We start from the raw sequence: 18,949 nt of genomic DNA on the forward strand, positions 1-18,949 counted from the left end.
GAAGATGACCCAGGAAGAGCATGGTCCTGGCTGAAACCCGAGGTGGATTCCGAATGCCAATAGCTAGAGGCTGCCAGGTAAGCCTCCCTTGCAGCTACATGGCAAGTTCTTGCTTGAAGGGAGATCTGAGTGGTACATCTTCATCACCGCCACCTTGCAGTGTGTGGATCGGTGTTTTGTGCAATCTAGGCACGCATAAAATGCTTCCATTAAATACTTGTCAAATGCATAAATTGTTAATAATGTTTATTAAGATATCAATTATTTATGATTATGTGAGATGAATATTCACAATCACAATGAGACAGTACCCAACTGATGAGCTATTAATAGATGTGTGGTCAACCAACAGGGCTGTCTGATCTCTTGGATGTAGATCATCCTCAAAAGTTGACCTCTTTGTCACATCCTTTACCTTCCAAATGAACTTGACTTTGTGCACACAGCCTTAGAAAAGCGACCTGAGTGGACCAGCGGCACAGCTAGGTCTGATGAGTCTCTCTGGTCCTTGGTCTTACAATCTCTCCACTGAGAATAGAAACTCCCCCACGTGCTGGTGGCTGGGGTGTGATCACGGACCCTACTTGTGGGAAGCGCATCGCCTACCATTAAAGCCAGGAGAACATGTTCAGACTCATATATTATTAAATCTGTCCTCCCTCAAAAACATGCTCAAGTTTTGCTAAATAAGGCACCACTTAGACAAACCAATCCCCACATGCCGTATGCTGCGGCACATCCATTTGCGAAGTGTAATTATATAGTAGTTTGCGATGATCTTTTGAATGTCTGTTGCTCCTCTAGATTGTAATTTCCATGAGGGCAGGAACAAAGATTTAAATCCCCAACATTTAGTACCAGATGGGCAAACATGTAGAAACTCAATGAATGAATGAGTAGTGAGGTGTACCCCTCTTTGATCTGTTCTGGGGATGCAAATTTTCATGCATTAGACTTGCTGCAGGAAGGATGAGCTCTTATATTTCTGGATCCTCCATGAGAACAGACACAAAAAAACTCGTCTAACACAAGGACTCTGGAATAATATGCTCAGTTTACTCCAGTTAATAATGGTCAGGTTTATATTTTGCTACAACTCTGCATATTGAAAAGCTTTTAAAATGCATCACTCCAACCATCCTGTTAGCTAAATTCATTAAGCACCTACTGGATGCCAATCAAAACAGGGATTGGTGGTTGTTTGAGTGACCATTTCTCCTTCACCCTACTTATGCATTTATTCTACCCATTTTTATTTATTTCTTTATCCACGTATATCCATTCATTTATTTATTTGTTTATGCACACCATACCTTATTCCAATATGGATTGCAGGTTGTTTATAGAGATTCGTGGCATACACCATGATAATATAAATTATGAGTGGGTTAAAAATGTAAAGGAAAAAGCATAAACTCAGTATATATGGGCCGAATCACTAATAATTCAGACTCTTACCTGGCAAAAGAATGATGGGCTGGACTCTAGCAATCACTGCAGATGCTCGAGTGTAAGAAAATGAGGCAGATCGACCGTAAAAATTCCCTGTGGACAGTTTTTTTTCATTTAACCATTGGAATAAATCTCCTTCCTCCTCATGCTTATGTGTGTTCTAGGGGACCTTGAAGGTGTCAAGCAGATCATTCCTTCATGCATTTATCCATTCATTCATTCTTCTTTGTTGCTGTTCTTGTATTTACTGAGGACTGGGTATGTGCTAAGCATGGTGCTAGGAGTCCCGCTGCTAAGACAAAGGGAGCCGAATGCATGACTTTTACTCCAGGTCTAAGAGTTCTTCTCATGGCCTTGTCATCATCTTCCTATGTGGCCTTAGCCAAGCCCATCCAGTCTCTGGGACTCACTGTCCTCATCTGAAATGATGCGCTTCAATAGCCTTCACTAGATCTAAAGTATATAGTACACAGGGCAAGCCTAGTCGAAGCAAACCAACTCGCCAGTTTTGTTGTTTCCATCCCATTCTCTGAGGTCAGAGCAGTAAATCCTGAGAAAAATGACCAATGCTGCAGGAAGGTATGTTTTTAGCGTCTTGGCCTCAGTAGGCATGTACTTCACATGGAAATATTCTGCTAACTAAACCCCAAATCACCATTACCCAATGGACCCTTTGAAAATGGTCTGCCTCAAAGAATAGATGTTCCTACAATGGAAGTTTATTCTTAAATTAATAAGGATATAAATGCAAATGTCCTATTTAAAAACCAATAATACTAGCTAACATGGATTGAGCTTTGCAAAGTCCAGGCACTTCATGTGCATCATCTCATTTAATTCTGGCAATGATCCCATAAGGCAAGTTCTCATCATTGATTCCTTAAACTATCGCACAGAGCAGTGGGACAAATATCCTATATGGCAGACTGGAGATTTGAACCCAGGAAGTTGGGCCCCAATGCTGGGCTCTTCTCCCCTCATCTCCTACACCTCCTCCCAACGTGTCATGCCTGTGGTTCCAGAGATATCTTTGTTAGATGGTGACTTCATTTAAAAAGACAAAAAAGAATAGCAAAAAAAAAAAAAAAAAAAAAAAATCCCACATGACTTGTTATCTATAATCTATTTCTGGTGGCTCCAGCTAAGAAAACAGAATCTAAGTTCAAAGGGCTACATGAAGAGCTTCCTAGAACTGATTTCCAACTCCAGCAATCTAATTATGATCCTCAACAATAAAGTGCATGAAGACACTTTAACTAAAGCTGGAGTTGGCACACTTTTTCTGCACAAGGCCAGGCGGTAAACATCTCAGACCTCGCAGGTCACAAAGTTGCTGTCCCTACTACTGACCTCCGCCATTTTAGGGCAAAGCAGCCAATCGTTGGACAAACGAGTGTGGCCACATTCCAGTTAAACTTTGTTTGCACACACTAAAATTTGAATTTTGATATAATTTTTAACATGTCCTGAAATAGTACTTTTGTTTTGAGTCTTTTTTAACCATTTAAAAATATTTTTAAAAGTTCTGATTTGGGGGGGATGAGCAAAGTTGGCCCTGGAGTTGTCTCTGCCACCCCCAGCCACTACCATTCCTGCTAACGCTAGAGCGCAAACAAGGCTTCCCTTAAGAGAGAAATTAAAACACTATACTCAGTGTTCTAATTTCTTTGCAATATAAATCTGTATTTTCTTGGTCACACTCTGTCATATTTACTGAGAGATTTAAAATTTTATGTCAGTAAACACTTAACCATCAAGAAGGTTGAATTTCACTCCTACTTTGGCTGCTGCGAATGAGCAGAAGTCAAGGCCATTGTCGATCCTTGTTTCAAAATTCAAGCCGAAGACAAAATATATTGCCAAATATCTACAAACGCACACATGAAATATAGGTGTATTTTAAAGAATAACCTAACAGGGAGCACTTAAAATCTCCCAGCCGTTGCTAATGCAGGCAGCTAATCCCATTTACATTCATATTAGCCTTGGTATCTTTTCCCTGGGATTTACCTATTTGTATGCTTGCATGAGTTAAACTGCCTTTTGCATGATATCAGGACTTTTGTAATTTAAATCTATAAAAGGCAATTTCTTTTAAATATACTTCCTAACAGTGGGTGGAAGAAGCACCAAAGTTATTTGAGAGCTGTACACCTCAGTAAACATGTGCACTGAACTCCCGGCAACGTGCAGACTGCGGGAATTAATCTTATACTGTAGGAGTGAAATGGAAAATAAAATCGAGGCTGAGAAAGGAACAGCCTTTGAAAAGGGCAGTCATCGAAGGAAATGGTGTGTTTTAGAATTGATATTTAGGCAAGGAAAACTTTCTCCCCTTCTCAAAGAGTGTTGGGGACTATATTCTCTCATCCTTGTGAGTTTTTTTTTTTTTTTTAACAACCACAATAACTGTAGCCACACGATAAGCAAGTTTTACAATTTAATGTTGGTGTTGGTTGATAAACAGGACATGGTTAGCCGTTGGTGGCCGGGGTAAATTTTAAGATGTCCATAGTGACTCCCAGTAGCAAGCAGTGTACGCGAATATGTATTTGGGGGCTAAAGGGTGAAGGTTCCAAAGCTGCAGAACACATTTAATGCAGATGGAGTTACATTTTTCCTTCCTATGATTCCTATGAAATGTTTATCCTCACCATCTCCGGTTGACATAAATGAGATGCAAATAGGTTAATGTATAATCTTGCCCCAAAGTAGCGTCTTCCCAATATGTAGGACACATATGCACCGACTGTAAGCAGGGCTGGGATTTTTCTAGCAAAAGTCAACAGGGCATGAAATCAGAGGGGAGGGACTTCCAGACGCATGCCCTTACTTCTGGCTACATTGAGCATTTTCTCCCCAGAGAACCGGCCCTGGGGTTCGCTTCTCACTCTGGCCAGGACATATTTCTGGGAGCTTAGCAGGTCACGGCTTGAAGGGACCCCTCAAGGAAGCCAGGAAAATAATGTTTCAAGCTGGGCAGACTCCGGGCCTGAGACCTACACCGAACTAGCCAACTAGCCCCCACTTGGGCTCTTTCTTTTAGGAAGACAGGATCTCTGAACTCCCCTGTTCTCCTTCCTCTGGCTGCGATGTCTACGCAGCACCAAGTCTCTGGATGAAAGTGGGGCATTTAGCACATTACCCAGATATTGAAATAAAGCTTCAGTCACTGGTTCATGACTACCGCACGCGCGCACATGCACACACACACACGCACACACATCCCCAAAACCCACCGCCCTGGGAGGGACCATTATAAATGTTTCATGTGGAACTTTCACAGCCCATCAGACTCACCAGAGTTTTCAAATTAACTCCCTTTCTGCCCAGGGGGATCGCTCTGTAAAAGATTTCTCCAGCCTCCAACCTCCTCAAAAAAAAATTCTGAATTTGAAACAGAATGCAAATACTGCATTTTGACTCCCTAATCAACAAATGGGATCAACTTGAATTGATTAAGAACCTTTGAAATTAGCTGTCTTTAATTCTCTCCATGGCTTGCTGCTGGTACTGTAAAGATAGATGTGTGTGTGTGTACATGTGTGTGTATGTGTGTGTGTTGTGTTTGCATGTACACGCGCATGCACTCACATGCGCCTCTGTTGCGGGGTTATGGGGTGGGGAGTTTGGTCCCATTTTTTTTTCAGAACTCATATAATGGTTTCTAGAAAAAATTTTAATGGTGACACAGATCTAAGAAAGCAAGCATTCACCTGGTGCAATTATGTGGCTTTTTTGTGGACTACATTTCCAACAGTTGCTTGGCTGCCTGAAACCTGCACAACTTTAGTGAAAAAAAAAAAACCCATAAAATCTGAAATGAATGTATAAATAATATGCAACTGTCTAGACAGTATAGGTCACTTGCAAAAAGAGCAGGTCGGGAAAAAAAATGTCCATCAGTCAGACAACCATAACTGATTCTGATGCTAAATAATGGGGGAGATATTCAGCATTCTCCCTATGCGGAAGGCTTCGCTGAGCATTTGCGCTTCCCAAGCCAGTGGGCTTCTACTTATCTGGCGCTGTATGCCGCCTTTGGAAAATGCACTTGCTATTTAAACATTAAAATTAATGCCCAAAGAAAAGCGGTTGAGCAAGGGAGTGCCACTGACCTATGTTATTGGCCTTTGGTAAAGCAAAAATAACCCTTCTCCATCAACACTATGAGCTTTGCATAGCCACAGAATATTAAGCAGGTGTAGTTATGGAACCTTCAGGATAGCAAAGGACCCACGTGCACACACACACATGCCTACACACACACATACAGTTTCAAGAAACACTTTTGCTCTCCAGCAATAACTTGTAACGACAAGTTCAAGTACATAAGTCTCATCCTTTGAAAAAAAATTATAATGATCTCTGGACATAGAAAAAATGTTTGAAAAAGAAACTATTAATAAATGTGTTAAATAATTCACGGTGGACAATGGTGGCTGCCATCGTTGCCTCCCATGGCTATGTGTGAGGGTGAACACAGCTCATCAGCGCGTGCTCAGGGCTGAGGACAGCCACCAGCTGGCCCTCCAGACAGACGATGCTGCGTACCTCTCTCAGAGAGGACCCCGAAGCCACGCTGCTGTGACTTAGGCCCGATGCCTGCAGGAGGAAGGAGCCCCAATCACCTGGCTGGGGTGGGGGGGACACAGGTGCTCTGAGCTGTGCAACCTCTCTCTCCACACCGGTCACACTCTTAGGGGAGATGGTGACAATCACAAAATAAGAAGCAGCGTAACAGCCACCATGTATTGAGCGCGTACTAAGCATCGGACACTGAGCTAAGTATGGCCTTGATACAGAGGCACTGCCTGGTCTAAGAACCGCCCACAACACACACACACACACACACACACACACACACACACACCTTCGCGGAGTTGGTGTGATTTATTAGCCTCATTTTGCATTTGAGCAAGTTGAGGCTCAGAAAGGTTAAATAACTTGCTTGAGGCCAAACAGCTAGCAAGCAGCTGAGCACAAGTTCGACTCCGGGTTTATTTAACGCTGAGCTCACACCCGGAACCTCTGGGATATTTTGCCCCTCCTGGCCGCTTAGACTCGCCACCCACTTGGGGCCAACCTCTGCGGGCGCGGTGGCTGGAGCCCACGGCACTCGCAGGCACCCGGAGAATGCTCTGCTTTACACTTCAGCTGCGTTGGTACAAAGACCAGGAGTAAGACGTAATATTTAATATCTTTTAATAATGAAGACGAAGTGCTTAAGAGCCACGAAAGTCACCGTGCAGCCCTGTACCCGCTACGTCCTGGAGATCTTTGGATCCTATCTTCCCACTTTACCTGTAGGGAAACTGAGGCCTGGCCGCAGAGCACTGGGGGGTTAAGGGATATGTCCCAGGTTGTCCAGCAAGTGAGACACTGAGTCCGCACCCTTCAACCTCCCATCTCCCTTCCAGCCCATTCCCACACCCAGTCCGAGGTCAGAACCCAAACTTCTCCTTTTGTGCCGTCGGGTTTCCCACTGCGCAGGGGTCAGGGTGTCGGTCTCAAGTGGCTTTTGATCGGCTTTTGTTTTTTGTTATTCAACATCTCACAAGTTAATGTCTCCGTGATTTTTAACTAATGGAAATAGAGCACGAGTGAGAAATAAGATGACGCTGGGCGCTTTTCCCTCGAGTTGCAACCTTTCATAGTAAATACGATCCTGTAAGTGAAAAGGCTCAGGGAAGGTTAAAAAGAGCTTCTAGAGCTGGAAGAGATTATTAGGAGAAAGCATTTATTAGGCTGGATCTTTAGGGCTGAGCAATGAAAGCAATTTCCTTTAAAAAACAAAAAAAAAACCTGCCAGCAGACATTGAGGATCACCTATGTCAGTAATCTACCTTTCGGTTTTGTATTTGTTAGACGGGCCCTGACTCTGGGCCTGGATCCCCCTGCCGTCTCTTCCCTCCAGCGGGCCCCCCCAGCTCTGCCCCATGACCCGGCCATTTCATCCTCCCACCCCTTCCTCCTGGGCTGCCGGTTGTTATTTATTTTTAATGCCTTTGATTCATTCCCCTCTTGTTTTGACCAAGCAAACAGCACACATCTGCTGCCACCAGGAGGTGTCAATAGTTCATACTGCTCAATTTGTATGCCCTAAACCCACGGTAGGGCTGATTTCGCAATGCCTGTGTCTCGAGTTTCAATTTCAAAGCGTATGCTGTGTTCTGGGCATTAAAGATTCATAGGTTGAATTAAAGATTTATTTTTAGGGGGTGCGTTATTATAAGGCAAATCACGTTCTTTTCATTTTAGACATATTGGCTATTACGATTTCATCTTTTTTTTTTTTTTTTTTTTTTTTTTTTTTTTTTTTTTTTGCTAAAAGCTCAATTACATCAATATCACTCGAGACCCCTCTGAACACTAGGCTAAAAGCCGGGCTTCTCAGCAGCCAGATGCCTACTGCCCTTTAAGGATTAACTTGCTGAGAACGAATGCCATCCCTCCCATCACAGTTATCCCCCTAATAGGAGGCTGATCAGTTACACCTCTGCTTAAAACCTCTGCTGGCTTCCCGTTGCTTACAGAAAGAAGTTTAAACTCCTTGCTTGATCCTATACAGCCTTGCAGACTGGGCCCCGGCTGCCTTTCACGGTTCCTAAGGCACTCGCTGCTCCTGTCCATGAACGAGAAGACCAGCCCTGCCCAGACCATCCGCCTTCTACACAGGAGGTTCCTGCACCCTTCCTGCAAGCTTCATTCAAGATCTAGGTCACAGGACACCAGGTGTCCTCACCCTGGGACAGTACTCCCACAAAAGTTTGTGATCTTCAGTAGCACGGCTTAGCTGGCCAGACTGTCAAATCTCTGTGTGTTCATCTCTCTCTGCCCAGACCGTGTCCTCAAACACAGGAGTTGAGCATTGTCCTATTTGTAACCCTAGAGATCAGCAAGCACAGTGCCAAGCCCACTCAATAAAGATCTGTAGGTGAATTAACAAATGAATGAGTGAATGAGTGAGTCCATCTGCACGAGAAGTCACATGCAGCAAGGCCAACAGAACACAACACAAAATCATCAACAGCAGCAGCAATCACTGTTGTTAGCTATAAGTGGCTGCATTTTGATTCTTACATTTGCTAAGTATAGAAAAAAACAGTATATACAGGGAATATTAAAATTCCCTAGGAAGGCGTCTCATATAGGGTGTGACCACAGTGAGTGCTTAAGAAATCATCTGAATGTCCAAGTCTTGGCTTTAAAACTGAGCTTCTGTGTAATGGGGTGAGGGGCAAGGGTTTGGGGGAGGGAGAAAAATATCCGTAAATGGGTGACAGCCACTGGGCTTGCATGACGGCATTAAAGAGGCCTTTCTAAAAAGAAAGGACCACAGACTTTCAGTTCTTAGGGATGAGGAAAGTGACAAGGACGAGGACCTCTGGGGAAGAGAGGTGTCATGGAAAGGGGAATCTCTATAGAAAGCAAAACCTGGCTCTCCCAGCTCTGAAGCAGTGGAGGAGCAATAGAGCAGCCCCACTGCATGTGTGAAGACACTTTTGCTCGGGGACTCAGTTTCTGAACAAAGTTTTCTTTTTTCGTGTGTTAGTGTTTTTTTCCTTCAGATTGAAGAACTCTCCTTAGCATCTCTTGTAAGACAGGCCTGGTGGTAGTGAATTCCCTCATCTGTTCATCTGGAAAAGACTTTATTTCTCCTTCATGTGCGAAGGATAATTTTAGTGGATACAATATTCTTGGATGGCAGGTTTTTTCCTTGAGTGCTTTGAAAGCGTGTTCCTCCCGGCCTGTGTGGTTTCCACTGAGAATTCCGTTGCCAGATGAACTGGAGCCCCTTTATGTGATCTGCTGCTTTGGGATCTTCTCTTTGTCCTTGGTCTTTGAGAGCTTGCACATTAATTATATGCCTTGGGTGGTCTTATTTGGGTTGAATCTGTTTGGTGTTCTCAGACCTCCCTGTACCTGAATATTTATCTTTATCCAAGTGCTGGGAAGTTTTCTACTGTTATGTCTTCGAATAAGCTTTCTACCCCTTGCCCTTGCTCAGCTCCTTCCCTCTCTATTGAGTTTAACGTTTTTGCCATGCATCCCATGCCTGTACATCCAACCTGGCTTCAATTCTTAAATTTGGTCTTTTGAAGTAATTTCCCACATCTTGCATGTGGTCTTTGTTCCTTTCCATTCTTCTTTTCTTTTTTCTCGTCTGACTGTGTATTTTCAAATAGCCAGGCTTCGAGCTCACTGATGCTCTCCTCTGCCTGATCCATTCTGCTGTTGAGAGCCTCTAATTAGTTCTTCCGTTCAGCAAACGTATTTCTCAGTTCCAAGATTTCTGGTTGGTTTTAGAAAATTATTTTAATCTCTTTGTTAAATTTCTCTGATAAATTTCTGAATTGCTTTTCTGTGTTATCTTGGAGATTTTTTTTATGTTTTTAGTTGTTTTTAGTTTAGATGTTTTTAGTTTTCTTAAAACTACTATTTTGAATTCTTGGTCAGAGAGCTCACAAATTGCCATCTTGTTTGGGTCAGTCCCTGCATTTTCGCTTTGTCCTGTTGGAGAGGCCATTGTTCCCTGCTTGCTGTTGTTTCTTGTGGGTGTACATCTATGTCTGCACTGAAGGGTTAGTTATTTATTCCAGTTTTCTCTGTCTGGCTTGTTTTGGTTTTCATTGAGTATATTTGCTTGTCAAATCTTTACCACTAGGTTCCCATGTCCTTTCAGCTCTGGGTGGTGTCTCAGGCCCAGGTTCACCTCTGTTCCAGCAAACGACTGGAGTGCCGCCTGTCCCACATGGGGGAGGTCCCAAATGGGTTACCTCCCAGCAGTGCAGGAAGGTTGGTTAGGGGTTTGTGTCCAAGGAACCTGCCGAACATACCGCCTACGGTGCAGTGCCACTCGGATCTGGTGTCTCCTCTGGCTGAGTTACAGAGCAGGGTTTCTGGGACTGGGGGTGGGAGTCTCGCCTCCCTCATTGGTCTCTGCCTGTCCTTGGGGACATCACTCCCTTCAGGCAGTCTCAATGTTACCTGTGGCTTAAGACAAGGATAGGTCCCCTGCCAGGGACCCCAGGATGGTGGGAAAGCCAGCTGACTGCCCCAATCTCACTTTTTTTCAGTGTAGAAACCATTAGTTAGGGGATGATTTTCTTCGTACTTGTTGCTGGGCAGAATGGGGCAGAGGGGTGTCATGGATGTGGGGGTCCAATTCTACAGTTTGCTCGGAGATTTTCCACTTCTCTGTGGCCCTGGGATCTGTCTCATCCTCATATCCGAGTTCTGGGTTATTGCTGGTGAAAATCTCAGAGCTGTATGTTTGGTTTCGGTTTTTTGTTGGGGCAGGAAGCCAGCCTACTCCTACACCACCATTATAAAACCGGAAGTCTGCAGAAAGCTCTCAAAGTGCTGTTTTGAACCGCAAGACAGACAGGGCATGGATCAAACCCCCTGCAAGTGGAGAGCTACCCGCCTGCCTGTCCTCTGGTTTCTAAGAGAGAACATCCAGGCCCCAACAGTGCTGGTGCCTTTCTGCCCGCTCACTCTCTGACCCCACAGGACAAGGAGGGGCTGTCTGATCGGTGGCATTCGGGAGGGCCTGGACGTGCTGTGGACATGCCTGGCCTCTCCCAGGTCTGCCTGCCTGCGGGGGGCTTCTCTCCGTTCCCCTGCTCCCTCGGGCTGAGCGTTTCTGCCTTGGGCCTCGTGTCTGCTTTCTAGGGACAGGGTAGAAGGCCATTTCTGTAGGTCCCAACTAACGAGATTTTTCAGATGGGAGAGAGCGATCCCATGTGAAGTTGACCAAGGAAGCGTCTGCTTTACGAAGGGGTCGTCCTCATGCCTTGTCCCGGACGAGGGTGGGTGTGAGAGGAGGATGTGGCAGCCCAATCCTTAGGCCACACATTGCAGCCACATTTCCTAGTGGCGCCATGCCAGCTATGAAGATGAGTCTTTGAGCCTCCTCTCTTTGATTCTCATAGCTGTTTCTTGATTGATCCTGAACTCAGAGGGAAAAGCGTTTCCATTGGCTGCTTAGGACAGCACAGAGAGTCGCCCACAATCCTCTAGTTCTGAGTTGAACAACCGGGGCCCTTAACCACTACAGGGACGCAGGGAAAGGTGTCTTTCTTCAGTTCCCGTTTCTGATTTAAGGAGTCTGCCCCACTCGATCCCATCTGGGATCTCCTTTTGCTATTCTAAAAGAGAACCCTAAGCCCCACACAAATACTGGGGACATGAACTAAACCAGAGTGTGAATGACAACCCCGTCAACACCGCCACCAGAATGAGCCGTATTTCCTCAGTGGACCCTGAGCCAAACCAAACTCAACTGCACATTGTACTCCAGTAGAAATACACAAAGTTTTACTAGAGAGAAATAGACATTAAAGGATCATCCAAACAGAATCTAACCTAGATATTTTATTTAAAGAAAGAAAAGAAGACCTCATCCAAAAAAAATCAAAACTTCAAAATATTTTCTGAATCAAACTGATATCTCATTCTGTTCAAGTATCTAATACCCATTAGCTCAGGGTCCCCAACCTATGGTGAGTTGTATAATTATTTCATTATATATTACAATGTAATAATAATAGAAATAAATTACACAATAAATTTAATGCATTTGAATCATGCTGAAACCTTCCCCCCAGTCCCAGGTCCATGGAAAAATTGTCTTCCATGAAAATGGTTTCTGGTGCCAAAAAGATTGGGGACCACTGTATTAGGTGATATTTTTTTCCAGGCATAGACTAATATTCAGCAAATTCAACCATATTTATCCATTTCCTCCCATCCTTTTAATTCTCCTAAATTAAAACACATTCCCTTTTGGTTACCCTCCTCCATTCTGTTTCAACTGTAACAATATATATGCATGAATGACCAACAAAAGTAGCCAAAAGATTTTATCTACGCTGGTATAATATTTCATGTTTTCTCAAAGAAGAAATTTTGAAATTCATGGCTAAAGCACATATGATGATGGCATTTCCTCTTTTTAAGAAGCTTTAAAGAATTGTTGAAGGATGATCTTTTAATACATTTCAAGTAGGTGAAACCTGTCCCGCTGCCATCCACGCCGTTAGCCTGTGGGGCTTCCAGTTCCGACTTGCACGCTGCTCAAAGCCGGTAGCAGAATGCTATTAAATAAGAGGGCTGGAGAGTCGGGTGCCTGTTTGGTTATTTGATCATTTGGTGGTTCATTCATTTATTTAAAAAATATTCCGTGAGCTCCTGTGTTTAAGAGCCCAGGGTGAATCTGGGAGAATTAGTAGTAAATAAATCACAGTCTTCCTTGGAGTTCACAGACTAGAGGAGGATACAGAAACATTGGTGGATAAATCACAGTAGAATAAGGGCTACAGATGTGACAAGGAACTCTGAGAACTCTTTATGTTTCCGATTAATGGTAGTGGCCATTTATTATCCATTAATGAAATGGATAATGAAATATCCATTCATGAAATCCATTAATGAAATCCAGAAAATTCTAGTTCAAGGAAATAAGCTTATCCAACTCTGCTTAACTGCATTCTGTCATGCAGGAGGTACTTCTAAACCTTGTAAGGTCCTATGAACAACATTGGGTACACAGCAGTCAGCAAGCCGTGCTATGATTAGAAATGACATAAAATAATAGTTGTAGCCAACTGACTGTGCACTTACTTTGGGCCAGACACTGTTCAGAGCACGTTAACCCTCAAAACCCCTCTGGAAGGTCAGTACTATTATAATCCCCATTCATAAATGATCAACCCGAGGCAGAGGGAAGATAAATAACTTTTCCAGAACACTATTTGTAAACAGTGGAAGGTATATTTTTATTTACTCAATAGAATACAACCTGGAGAGGCTGTCTTGAGTTAGCTCCATGCTGGGTTTTTTTTCTCTCTTTCTCTTACAAAAATAATGTGCAATATTTGCAAAATCAAACAGACAAAAAAACGTACATAATCATGCTTTGTGGATTTGGAGATTCTGCATGAATGGGAATTTTTTGTTGTCTAAAAAATTAAACTTTTCATCTATGAATACCCCCATATAGGCCTAAAATGCACAGCTTATGTTCTTAAAAAGCAGCAATTTAAAATTCAACAGGTAAAAATTTACATTCATAAAAAGTTATGTGAAATATACAAAGGCAATAATCTAATTTTTCTCTCAATGTGACAATTCGAAAAAAAAACAGTAAAGTTCAGGCTCCCAAATTCATTTAAGAAATAGGCACATAAATCACTGCAAAATTATAAGTTTTTAAAGGCAAATCATACCAACAAGCTTCTCCTTTACTTTTCAGAAATTAAAGAAGAAAGGTTTATTGAACTCAAGTGAAATAAAGATTTGAGCATTAATTCTGCCAGAGGGACTGTATCTTAGTCATCTTGCCTAAAATGCTAACCATTACCAGATACTCTTTTGAATTGAAGCATAGCCCCAGAAGCCCTCTGTACTCCACACATTACCTTATGATATATTAGCATCTTGCAATAAATTATAACAGTGCAATTTGTCAAATTAATTGCCACTGTGGAAAGCATTTCAACAGAGGTATAAAGAAATGAGACTCAGAAAAAGTACATTTAAGTAATGATGAATCTTCATGGCTTTTCATGACTTTTTGAAAATACTATTTCTTATTGATTTATGAGAACTCTTTACATAAGGTAGTGAAAATTTGCTGTAATATTCACTAAATAGGGTAGTGAATTTTTTGCTCTTTAGCATTCTTTCTTCTTTCTACTGGTAACAGAATCCCTCTGTGGTATGAGAAATGCATTCCAGGTGGTTTGGATGGTACTGACCTACCCCTTTCCCTGCAAGGAGGGTAATGGGTGGTCTCTGCCTGGACAATCAGAGTATTCTACTCCAGCAACAATGATTATTCAGTGATGGATCTGTGACCAGTTTGTCTGCTGGGGCTATCAGAGAAGAAGGATTCTTACCTGGGGGGCTGTTAAGCTGTTAAGGTGGGAGGACCAGGCTACGGGCAGTCCTTATGAAGAAGCTTCAGTGAGCTCCATTTCTGGCCTTTCCAGTTACAAGACCGGTGAATTCCCTGGCGGTTGGATGTCTCTCCCTTCCGTTAGAGGGAAATTGGCAAAATCATATACTGAAGATTTTAGCATATTACCGTCACTTACGCGGCAAGTGCTTCCCCCAATTGTCTGTCTTTTAATTTCATTGAAGGAGGTTTCTGTCATATGGAAATTTTTCATTTTTAAGAGGTCAATCCTTTTCCTCTTTAGTATCTAGTTTTGTTGATATACTTTGAAAATGCTCCTCAAAGCCTTTTCTAGCCTAAGTTAACAAATTGTTATCTATTTTTAGCACTTTTATGTTTTTTTTTTCACATTTAATTAGCCATCATAATTTGCTGAGTTGTAAAGTATGCAATTTTATTTGCAGGTAGAGAGTTAGTTGTCCCGACACCGTAACAATCCAAACTTTTTCCACTGACTTCGATGCTACCTTTACTTTGTTCCGATGCATATTTATGCATATCTTTTTGTTGTTGTTGCTTTGATTTGTTTTGTTTTGTTTTTTGAGACAGAGTCTCACTCTGTCACCCTGGGTAGAGTGCAGTAGTGTCATTGTAGTTCACAGCAACCTCAAACTCCTGGGCTCAAGGGATCCTCCTGCCTCAGCCTCCTGAGTAGCTGAGATTACAGGTGCATGCCACCACACCTAGCTAGTATTTTCTATTTTTGGTAGAAATGGGGCCTCACTCTTGCTCAGGCTGATCTTGAACTCCTGTCCTCAAGCAATCCTCCCTCCTCAGCCTCCCAGAGTGCTAGAATTACAGGAGTAGTCCACCACACCCAGCCTTCATCCATGTCTTGACTCGCTATTGTTTATTTTCCAGGTAGATGTCCCTCTTCTTGCACTGGTTTTGCACCAATTTTCATTAATGACTTCTGACTTTTTCACCAAGGCAAACACTAGTTGTCCTGTCTTGTTTTCTGACCACACTCTTCCCGGATTCCTGGATTCATGTGCTCCTAAGTCTATCCCAGGCTCTAGCACAACAAAAATCTTAGATCTATTTGGAATTTTAGTTGAACATCTATTTTATCCTTAATTTCTTATTAAGGATTATAGTAAAGATTATCTACAGAGAAAGATAAAGGAAAAGCGATATTTACTAGGTAGAGTGATAGGAAAATTATTAACAGGTACTTTGATTTTTAATGTCAAGTTTATCATCACCCTGCAAAACACACACACATGTAATCTTTGGTCAAAAAAACAAACAGGCTGGGCGCGGTGGCTCACATCTGTAATCCCAGCACTCTGGGAGGCTGAGGCGGGAGGATCGTTTGAGCTCGGGAGTTCGAGACCAGCCTGAGCAAGAGCGAGGTCCTGTCTCTACTAAAAAAACAGAAAGAAATTAGCTGGACAACTAAAAATATATAGAAAAAATTAGCCGGGCATGGTGGCACATGCCTGTAGTTCCCGCTACTCGGGAGGCTGAGGCAGGAGGATTGCTTGAGCCCAGGAGTTTGAGGTTGCTGTGAGCTAGGCTGACGCCACGGCACTCTAGCCCGAGCAACAGACTGAGACTCTGTCTCAAAAAAATAAAAATTAAAAAAAAACAAGCACAATGGTGATGGGGGTAGAAGGAATGATGACGTTTTTCTAAAAGGTAAATATGCTAAAGTCAACACAATAGACCCTGGTAACAGCCCTTCTGTTATCTTGTCACCCTCTAATCTTCCTTACTCGATGTAAAGCCCCCTGGAATCAATTTTATTTCTTTTATTTTGTCTCATCTCACTGATTTCTCTTAATTTCTGGCCCAAGATGGCCTCTTAGCTTTGTGATAAATGTTGTGAACTCTCATGACGCATAACTGTGTTGTTATGAATTTCATAATCTCTAGGTAATTTCTAACTCTACCTATAGTGGGGCTCCTAATAGACCTAATTTTTAAATCTTCAAAATTGAAAAGCCATCACTTTGAAGTCACAGACATTGCTGAATTGTAGGGTAGGATTTAGAATTGGCTTTTGGGAAAGAACTTCCCTTTTCGGAGGTCTGATTTGCAGGTAGTGTTAGTCCACAGTGTACACAGGACACGAACCTACTCACTGCTCTCCACAGAAATCCTGGGTCAGCACAGTGACCCAAATGGACATACTTCAAACTGTGATGGTCGGCATTCTACTTGGTAATGTGTGTGACGTGTTTGAACAGAACTGTACCCCTGAAATCTGAATTTACGCTGATATTTATCTGAAAAGTACTTCTGTTTTTGGGGAGGTGTGTTTGTGTTCTAACCTAAACATTGCTCACAAGAGACCGAATATTATGGAGATGACGACTCAGTCTCCCTTTCATTTAGCAGGTCAAAAGATTGTGATAAGAAATTGCACAGGGCTTAGCGAAGAACTACCTGCACGGGACTCTTAGTGTCCCATACATGGTCTCATTGAAGGCCAAATAACTTCGAGTTTGTGCAAAATCCTATGGACTTCTGGGTTTGTCTCGCCCAGGCCATGAGCGTTTGATGACACGCTAACGGAGGATCACAGGCCTGTCCCAGCAAGGGAATAGGTGTGCCTGGTGTTGATCACGTGGGGAAGGAGGTTGGGCTTACACTCCGGATAGATGTTTTCCTTCCTCTCTCAGGTCTGGAATCAGAGGAAAGAGAATGCTTGGAGGTCACAAGAATGAGTTAGCCAAGTTGTAGTAGGTTTATGGAGGGCAAAGGTGAAGCCCCAAGAGAGGTCAAGTCAGAGCAGTGGGTTCAAGAGGAGACATCTGCAGGATTAGTCGGGTGAATGACTTGTCCCACCAGTCTGCTTGCAACTCTCTTGGTTTTAAAACTGAAAGCTCCCGGGAACTCCATTAGTCTGGGGCAAATTGGGGCACGTGGTCAACCTGCGTATTAGTAACATGTTACTCTTTGTGTTGTACAACCGACACCCCCAAGATGTGAGTAAGACGTGGTTAGAAGGCTCAGCTCCGTCTTAGCTGTGTTTGGGGGAGAGGGGGAGGGGACTGCATCCGGGTGTGAGGGGACGTCACCTGGGCAAAGGTGTAGCCAGCGGGAGAGGACATGGCAAGTGACTTTCAGCATCTGGCGCAAGGCAGGTGGCTGAGACTATGAGTGCTAACCGGGACTGGTTAGGGGGACACACAATGTCTTCAGAGGCCTGAGACAGAGATGGGGGGGGCCACAGGGGCGGAATGAAACCTGGACGGAAGGTAGGGGCTGAGAGCATTATTTGAGTATGAAAGGGAAGTCCTGCCCCTGAAGCTGGTGAACTTGGGGACATCTGGCTACATTTACTTCTAGATGTCTTCCTATGTTATATGGAAAAGCACAGGCCAACCTCAGAACTGATTTTCCATTCACTTCCTTGGTACCAAATATACAGATGATATTTCTGATTTCTTATGCCAAGTGTTCCAATGTAAGATGGCCTATACACGAAGCTCTTCTTCAGTGGAAAGAATTAGACAACAGTCTTGAGACCTGAATCCACCACTTCCTAGTTGTAGGACCCTAGAAACATTTCTTAAGTCTTCAAAACATCACTTTCCCCATGTCTTCCAATCCTTTAGGATTACCCTGGAGAATTATAGGAGATACTTTATATCAGCAGGGACTACATTATGACTTCATGGGCCCTTGATACATTGCCTTTCTGGATTCCTTCCTCCATAAAAATTATTAAAAGACAAATATAATCTAGGTAGGATTCATTATTATATCTCTTATTATTATATTCATCATCATTTACTATATTCAACTTAAATTTTATTATATTATAACAATATGTTAAAATTTTTTATTATTTTCTTTCTTTTTTCTGATCTTAAAAGAAATTAAAATTGAAACCTTTTTGTGAGCCCAAGTCACTGCTCCTCTGTGTCTCCTAAGTCAGTCCTGGTATCAAGCGCTTGGGACAGGATGAGCACACAGGTTCCTTCTCTTCCTCTTCCATTCCACGGCTAAAGAAACATTCCCCCCAAACTTCAAGTGGCAAATTAAAATTCAAGAAATAAAGCAAAAAGAAAATGTTCCCCAAGCCAGTGGATACCGGTAACAGCAGGTTTCACTTATAGTGAATATCACTTTACTGCTTTTACCAAACTTCAAAGCAAATGTTGTAAGGCCATTCATTCTACATGTCTGTTTCACATCAGTCACAATTATATCCCAGCTTCACTTCTCTCTCCTTGTTATACCTCATAAATCGTGTAACTAGAATGTATGGGCAGTGTATGGATTACATTAGGAATTGTCAGAAGTAGCCTGACAGTAAGCAGTCAGCCCTGCTCCGGCATGTCCAAACTCGGGGAAGGTATGTGAGCACATCACGCCCGCCGTGGGGGTAGACATCGGGGAAGGGGACCGATGGCCTTCGCAGTCCCTCTAGAGAACCGAAGTTGCCGTGGCCACGCTGGAACGATAGTGCTACAGCTCCGCGACAGACACGCTCGTTGACCTGCTGAAGGGTCGTACAAAAATAAAACCAAAATTCAGATTTGCAGGGAGAGTGGAACCTCGTGTGCGGCACGTGGAGAC

This window comes from Microcebus murinus, chromosome 20, assembly GCF_040939455.1.
Source record: "Microcebus murinus isolate Inina chromosome 20, M.murinus_Inina_mat1.0, whole genome shotgun sequence".
Lineage (NCBI taxonomy): Eukaryota > Metazoa > Chordata > Mammalia > Primates > Cheirogaleidae > Microcebus > Microcebus murinus.